This window comes from Hyla sarda, chromosome 11 (assembly GCF_029499605.1).
Source record: "Hyla sarda isolate aHylSar1 chromosome 11, aHylSar1.hap1, whole genome shotgun sequence".
In the NCBI taxonomy this organism is placed as follows: Eukaryota; Metazoa; Chordata; class Amphibia; order Anura; family Hylidae; genus Hyla; species Hyla sarda.
The window spans coordinates 77,577,965-77,586,481 of record NC_079199.1 but is presented as its reverse complement, the minus strand read 5'-3'; the positions used below and the strand labels follow the sequence as shown (position 1 = coordinate 77,586,481).

Here is an 8,517-nt window from a genome sequence, read left to right as displayed (position 1 = left end):
GGGCCTCGCACCTTCTGATGCATTAGGTAGGTGCACAATAGCATAGCCTAACCCTCTGTACTTTGGTCTATATTGATGCGGGACATAGACAGCCAGCTGATGACCAATCCATTAGTGCAATGGATGGCTGGAAGCATTTGTCTTTGCCTTTGCAATACCACAGAAGCAATGCATGGTCAATGTACAGCAATGACACACCTGTGTGAACAGCCAGGAGACCCCCCATGTTATGTCAATTAGGAACATTCAGCACCCACCCGCTTTAAGGCAGCTGCCTATCATGTCATGCCCTACCTGCACAGGTGTGCTGGCTGCTCAGATGATCCAATTAAGGAGGCCATTTAGTCAGCAGCAGCAGAAGTCCTGTGCCTGGACGCTCCAACAGCGGCCAGACACAAGCAGCAGCAGCAGCACCACCTTTTGTTTTTTGGCTGCAGCAGCAGCAAGGCCCACAGGGCTGGCTAGCTGGCTAGCCAGCAAGCAGGTAGCAATGAAAGTAGGAATCTTTCTTTTTAACCCTGTAAGGGGGTGGTGCACTGTACCCGAAGATACTGCCATATCGGGTCAATGCATAGGGCGACGGAAGCAAGCTTCGAAATCGGCCCCCGTTCTCAAAAATCCATTTAATATATGGTCCCCAGATAGGGGACGTATCAGATATTAAACTGATAAGAACAGATTTTTTTGATTGAAAGAGCTTTATTTTCCGTTCAGTCATTACAAGTCGTACAATAAATTACAGTCACACAAAGCATGATAGTACAATACACAGCAAAGGTTCCCTAAGCTATACATCGCACACCATGCTACTCTAACATTCAGCTCAATCCTGCAATAGAAAGGCACAAGAGATCAAACAAAAACCAAATAATACAATCTGTGATCGGGGTAGGGGCGGATCACAGGGCCAAACTGTTGGGCTGTATCTTCAGGGAGACATGGGAGAAGTAGAGGGGTCTTCACTCCTCTTCTTCCTCATCAACGGACGAGCTGTTCAAGATGGAATAGTCTCTAAGCAGGTTCTTGATGAACCTGCGGCAGTCCCGGACGGACATGTTTTCCCTGTTGATCACGAGGCGGTTCCTGGCAAGCCACACTGCGTCCTTAAAACAGTTCATAAGGCGCCAGGCCTCCTGGATGGCCTCCACGTCGTGGGTCCCAGGGAACAGGCTGTAAAGCACCGAATGGTACGATAGGCAGCTCCTGGGCACTGAGTCTCTGAGTTCATGTTCTAGGGCGTCCAACAGACCCTGTGCAAAGGGGCACTGCCAAAACACATGGAAAGATGTTTCCTCCACATAGGGGCAACTAGGGCAGTACCGGGTCTTGCACAGGTTGCGGGCATGCATGAATGACCTGAGAGAGAGACCTCCCATGAAGGCCATCCACGACAAGTCCTTGTGTCCATTGGTAAGCCGCTTTGAGGCCACATTGTTCCAAACTGTCTCTGCAGTGGCTGCGGGGAGTCCCGGAACCAGCTCGGTCAAGTCCTTAGCTCGGATGAGCTTGTGGATTGTCTTCGGCTTCCATAGGTCGGGTTTCAGTCCTTCCAGCTGGTGCTCCCTCACAAACCGGACAACATCCCCATAGAACCAGGGAGTGTTCCAGTTGTAAGGGATGGAGCTGTCCCACTTGTCCCAGCCCAGCTGTCTCCAGAGGGGCATGAGAAGCAAGCGAGACATGGACCTGCCCGCTGAGCCAGTCTTTTCAACAAGAGTCCGCTGCACCGTGACACATGCAAAGGAGGCCCTCAGCAGAGCGGGGATGTCGGGTATTCCCTTCCCACCCTTGCGGGGTTCCTTGTACATCACGGTCCTCTTGACTCTGTCCATTTTGCCCCAGACAAAGCCAAACACTGTCCGGGTGATGGCCTTGCAAACGGTGGTATGGGGAGGCCAGGCCTGTGCGGTATATTGGAGCACAGGCAAAACTTCACTCCGCAGGACAAGTGCCTTGCCTTCCATCGTGAGCTTTCTGGAGCTCCACAGTCCGATCTTCGAGTTTATCCTTCCTAGTCGGTCTTGCCAAGACTTAAGGGCCGCTCCTTCCTTCCCGAACCAGACTCCAAGAATTTGAATGAAGTCCGGCTTAACAGTAAAGGGGAAGGGGGCGGAAGAAGCCAGGTGCCATTCCCCGAAGAGCATGGCCTCCGACTTCCCGCAGTTGACTTTTGCCCCCGAAGCTCTGCCGAAGTCCTCGCAGGTCTGGACGAGTGCAGTCACCGAACCCTGGTCAGCGCAGAAGACGATCACGTCGTCCATGTAGAGCGAGCACTTGACCTCGTGGCGATCTGGTCCTGGTGCGGTGATCCCTCTGATCTCTCCATTCTGCCGGATAGTCTCAGCGAAGAGCTCTATAACACAAACAAAAAGGAGAGGTGAAAGAGGGCAGCCTTGTCTAACCCCTGAAAGAATAGAAAAGGGGTCAGTCTTCCAGCCGTTCACCAACACCGTGCTGTAAATGTCAAAATACATAACGTTAACAAAAGAGCAAAACATCTTCCCCAGACCCAGCCTGCGCAAAACCCTGTCCATGAATGCGTGGGAGACACGGTCGAACGCCTTCTCCTGATCTAAGCTGACCAGGGCGGCGTGGCCCCCGCGGTCCTGGATGTAATGGACCGTGTCTCTCACAAGGGCAAGGCTGTCAGCAATCCTGCGGCCAGGAATGCTGCAGGTCTGGTCCGGATGGACGATCTGCCCCATGACAGGTTTCAGCCTGTTGGCCAGCACCTTGGCGAGGATCTTGTAGTCCACGTTCAGGAGAGAGATGGGACGCCAGTTTTTCAGGTCACATCTCTCCCCCTTCCGCTTATACAAGATCATGATCATCCCTTCCCTCAACGACGGAGGCATTCTGCCCCCCACCACCATCTCCTCGTACACCTCCAACAGGTCCGGGACGGGGACGGGGCAGGGGTGGTGGCTTTCGCCTTCTTACCCTCCTTGGTCGGCTTGGCCATCCGTGGTGCTGGCTCCGGAGCTGGGGCTGGCTTTGGTGCTCTCGCTGCCACAGATGCCCATGTTCTCTCCCTCTGGGGGCAGTCCTTGTAGCTGTGGGCTGCCAGTCCGCAGAGGTTGCAGGTCTTGCTCTTGGGGCAGTCCTTGGTCGTGTGACCTGTCACACGGCAATACCTGCAGGCATCCTCCGTACAGTCCTTGCCCTCGTGGCCCATCTTGCCACATCTCCTGCAGGTCTGCGGCATGTCCGGGTAGAAGATAAGTCCTGTGGAGTTGCCCAAGGAAAATGTCGTTGGCAGGTGCTGTAGTCCGTCTGGAGAAGCAGGGTTCTTGTTGAGTCTGACGACCACAGACCACTTGCAGGTCCAGTATCCGAGTGAGTTCAGGATGCGGGTGGGCTCCCTCACCACGGTGCAGAAGCGCTTCAGGAAGGTCGAGATGTCCGTGCCTGGGGTGTGTGGGTTCCGCATTGAGACCGTCACCCGCCTCTCCTCTCTTTGAATAAGGCAGTTGCCCACAAAGCGAGAGAAAGGGGATTCGGGACTCGCCGCTTTCACCACCTCCCAGTATCTTCTACAGGTCCCAATGGTGGCAAAGGTGATGTAGAAGATTCCCGAAAAGAAGGTTGCTATTCCCAGGGTGTCAGCCGTGGGGAAGCCTTGATCCGCCAGCATCTTCTTGCAGAACACGTCGTGGGACATGTCCGGCACCCTTCCGTCCACGGGCTTGAGCTTCAAGGCAACAGTCTGCCTCATCCAGGGCTCCAGGATTGGAGCTTCCAGGTTGGGAATTCTGCCGCCCTTCTGCTTTGCCATGGTGGAGGTTGAAGCTTGCTGTGGTTGGGGCTGGACCTCCAGGCCTTGCCCTGCAGCCTCCTGGGTGGACTTGCTGGTTGAGGCCATGGCTTCTTCCAGCAGGCTCTTTTCCGCTTCCTTGTGGAGAGAGGCTTCGCAAAGTCTTCTTTCCCGGGTGGGAGGAGCTATGCAGATCCGTTCCCGGTGGGAGGAGCTATGCAAATCCTTCTCCAGAGGCAGCGAGTTTCTTCAAAAAGATTCTGCGCCGCCTTCGTCGCTGTTCCGGAATTCACCGCCGATTCCCTTCTTCCAGGTTCTTCGTCGGCTTCTTCCGGAGCTGCAGTCTTCAAGATCTTCTCCTTCTTCAGATGTTCCGAGGCAGGCAGGAGACAATCTTCAGGTGGTATGCTCTAGAGGAATGCGGTTCTAGTAAGAACGAAAAGTACTGCAATCGTACTACGCAAAATCTCTACCACAATGCTTGGAGTTCTTCAGACCGTAGCGATCATGGTATTTCCCCTGCCAGGTACTACACTTGATCTTAGCCAAAAGGCTGAGAAGCGATAACCGTGAAAGGGGCGGGCCCAACAAGGTCCCCTTCATGGGCACTATCACTGCTTGCTGGAAGGGAGGCTGCCAGACAATTTCCCATGCACACTCTGGGCTGGGGGGCAGTCAACCACCAGTACACACAGCAGAACCTAAACCCATACCATTATTGCTAAGCAGCAAGACAGGGGCCCATTGCACTCCCACGGGGCCTTTTTAAATGCAATCCATAACCCGGATTTGCCAGGAACCCTTCTTACTCCTCCTACTTGCATGTGACACTGGGCTTAGGATCTGCATAGGAAACACACACACAAGCACACACCTACCTTTGTTGCCTGCAGATGCCTCCTTGGCTGTCCCCAAACGGTATCAAACCAACACCCACGGGAAGCTGTAAGCATAGAGGACATGCCTGCACCCTATTGGACTTACTTGTGTGGGTTAAATCCGGGTTATTTGACAACCTATGGCGGTGATGGTTCTGCTCAGATAGAGCAGTGCTGATGTTCCTCATAAAGCTGTCGCTGCTGTGAAGGTTCTAGGCGACATCACAATCCCTATGGTTACATACACAACAAAGCTGGGTTGTTGTTGTTTACACTCTGCAAGGCCTGTGGAAGTGAGTGACATCATAGCACTGTAGTTCTAAGGGTTCTAGATGGATGCAACAATGTCCTGTTGCTTCTATGAAGGCCATAATAGACGACATCACCAACCAGCTCCATAGTCACATACACAGCAAAGGTGAGATGTTGTTTACACCTAGTGATGTCAGTGGTATTGAGTGACATCACAGCACAGTGCTAAGGCTCCTGGGCCTGGACACAGCAGCGGCTGCAACATCTCAACGGAGAATAAGTTTATATATATATGTGTGTGTGTGTGTGCGTATATATATATATATATATATATATATATATATATATATATATATATTTCTCCGCCGAAATGACTTTTAAACCCAATTCCACCTTTTTTTCCCTTCTCTTCTTCTTACTTTTTTTTCAAGTTTTTTCACGTTTTTCTCCTTTTCGCCTCTTTTCTCAGCGTATTATTCTTCTTTTTCTTCTTTTTTTCGTCTAATGCATACCCTATCAGTGCAGCAATGCTTATTCAATACCGCCAGCAGATGGAGACACTGGGGGATAATTTTCTAAGGATTTATACTGATTTTTCCTGTCTGAATTTGTCGCACAGAAAGTTGCAGGCCAAATATGTGTGACATTTCTGCGACTTTAGCTTCTAGAGCATTTTTACAACATTATACATAGGTGCTGAATACATAAAAAGCGACTGTTCAGCGACAGACAAGTCGCATCGGCTGAAAGTAGGCCAGAATGTCAGTCCATGTTGGAGCAGGTTTAGATACAGTCTAAAGCATAGATCTCAAAGTCTGTGCACAGAATTTAGCAAGGGCCTCGCACCTTCTGATGCATTAGGTAGGTGCACAATAGCATAGCCTAACCCTCTGTACTTTGGTCTATATTGATGCGGGACATAGACAGCCAGCTGATGACCAATCCATTAGTGCAATGGATGGCTGGAAGCATTTGTCTTTGCCTTTGCAATACCACAGAAGCAATGCATGGTCAATGTACAGCAATGACACACCTGTGTGAACAGCCAGGAGACCCCCCATGTTATGTCAATTAGGAACATTCAGCACCCACCTGCTATAAGGCAGCTACCTATCATGTCATGCCCTACCTGCACAGGTGTGCTGGCTGCTCAGATGATCCAATTAAGGAGGCCATTTAGTCAGCAGCAGCAGAAGTCCTGTGCCTGGACGCTCCAACAGCGGCCAGACACAAGCAGCAGCAGCACCACCTTTTGTTTTTTGGCTGCAGCAGCAGCAAGGCCCACAGGGCTGGCTAGCTGGCTAGCCAGCAAGCAGGTAGCAATGAAAGTAGGAATCTTTCTTTTTAACCCTGTAAGGGGGTGGTGCACTGTACCCGAAGATACTGCCATATTGGGTCAATGCATAGGGCGACGGAAGCAAGCTTCGAAATCGTCCCCCATTCTCAAAAATCCATTTAATATATGGTCCCCAGATAGGGGACGTATCAGATATTAAACTGATAAGAACAGATTTTTTTTTTAACTTGGCTACCCCTGAGGGGTATCTTTTTATTTAGAATTCATAAAATTTTACAAAGTGCATTACGATTTTTAAATATAATTTTTTCAATAAAAACAAATTTTGATAATAAAATCACATATAACAATAAAAGTTCACATAAATACAATCATAATACACTTAAAATGGGCACTTGGTGGCTTTACAAAAGGGCGTTCCATTCATTAAAATACCATTTTCTAGCTAATAAAGGATAATATTTCTTGTCTAATAAAAAGTACTGGTACATATCACTACTACAAAGAGCTAAAACATCATTCACAGATAAAATCTCATGTTTAAAAAGTAAAATGTTTCTGGCATTCCATAGAGCTGCTTTAACATAGTTTATGATCTTCCATGCCATTATCTCTTGAGTCCGTATTGGGCATTCCAGACATCCATAAAAAACAGCTGCAGAGTTTAAGTCCTTTATTTCTGTTATCTTCTTCACCAGAGGGAGTATTTTAGTCCATATCCTTTTTGCATAAAAACAAGTCCAGAAAAGGTGGTACACGGTCTCGGGTTCCTGGCAGCCCTCCCTCGGGCATACTGCAGTGTTGGCCATCCTTCTTCGGTGCTGGAATGCCCGGCATGGAAGACACTCGTGTATGCAGCTTCAGGCCAGATCTTTCTGTGAATTAAAAAGATAAATCATATTTGCCATCTTCCATATTTTCCTGCATTTCTCTCCATTAAAATTATTCACAGGGGCAATAAAACCACTTTCTTTAATATATTTTGTGATCGGGGCTCCATACGTGTACTAGTGACAGGAAAGATTGCCTACATACCTATACAAGATCTTACCCTAGCATAGCGGTCTGAGTTGTGCCATAACCGCGCAATGAGGGCACGCCTATAGAGGGCATGCACTATAGTGAAGGAATAAGATAAGGGAGGGTTGGGAGGGTTCCACAAACGACACGTGCTCCGCCCCTGTAGGAGAGGGGGAAGTTATATACACACGCCCCCACCTGTTCCCAATGAGCCCCACCTGGAAGTGCAGGGAGCGATAATTACTTCCGCCCCTCGCACAAACACAGCCCATCAGGCTTTATACTTGTGATCGGGGCTCCATACGTGTACTAGTGACAGGAAAGATTGCCTACATACCTATACAAGATCTTACCCTAGCATAGCGGTCTGAGTTGTGCCATAACCGCGCAATGAGGGCACGCCTATAGAGGGCAAAAAGCAACCATGCTAGGATGAATACAATTCCTGAAATAAAACATCCTACATCCAGCATCAATCTTCACATACCCGAAGTAGACTATACCTAATGTGCTGAAAGAGTAGCCCTGACCAACTAGTGACTACTAGAGGTGGTAACCATACCTTTGAAACCGTGGTAGTAACGTCCATCTGTAAAGAATCAACCTGAGAATAACCTTCCCTGCCAAATACTAACTGAACTATACCCATCACCATCCCTACTTGTGACATTACTTCAAATGGACACGGAAAGGCTAACTTCATGGCAGGTCTGACAAGCACCAATCCCCTGCTATTTAAGAGGCAAAAACTAAACTGACAGGTAAATGACAAGAAATACCTATCTACCTGATAGATCGTGTGGGTCATGTCGCATGACAAGGTTCACGAAGGCACCTTACCTGATTGAGACTGTAACAGACATACCTAACTAGCCACTGTACTGACCCAACTGGACTTGGAAGTGATGACCCATTGCAGATGACAGCTCCCTGCGAGAGCAACGTATCTGTAGACGTGACCAGTGTTTAGATGAACCATCATGTCTGTAGACCTGACAGGTCTTTGTGACACCGTCGTGCCTGAACCCGTCACAGGTCCCCGCGGAACCATCGAGCCTGTAAACGTCACAGGTCTTTGTAAACCACTTTTTTTTTCTCAAATACGTAAGTGTGAAATGCCATATTGAAATTGTATACTATCTGAAACGTGTCAGATTACCTACATAACCATGTCAAATCAATTGCTCTGAAATGAGACAGCAGCAACCATGATTCAATCCCCGGTCCTAAAGAAATGAGTCATGAAACTGTGTATTAAATGCAGAATATATCTGCAACTAAATGCTGGCCCTCCTTAAAAGAGAACGTGCAATTAT

At 49.0% G+C, this 8,517-nt stretch overlaps 1 non-coding gene and 2 pseudogenes across 1 annotated transcript; all 3 read right to left on the bottom strand.

The window, feature by feature from the left end:
• Nucleotides 1-526: 526 nt before the first annotated feature.
• On the bottom strand, nt 527-699 carry LOC130296050 (U2 spliceosomal RNA; annotated as a pseudogene).
• Nucleotides 700-4,172: 3,473 nt separating this feature from the next.
• LOC130296091 (U2 spliceosomal RNA) lies at nt 4,173-4,319 on the bottom strand (annotated as a pseudogene).
• Nucleotides 4,320-6,242: 1,923 nt separating this feature from the next.
• On the bottom strand, nt 6,243-6,429 carry LOC130296148 (U2 spliceosomal RNA). The gene has a single exon (XR_008849139.1). It is a non-coding gene; the product is annotated as a U2 spliceosomal RNA (small nuclear RNA).
• Between the last annotated feature and the right edge of the window lie 2,088 nt (nt 6,430-8,517).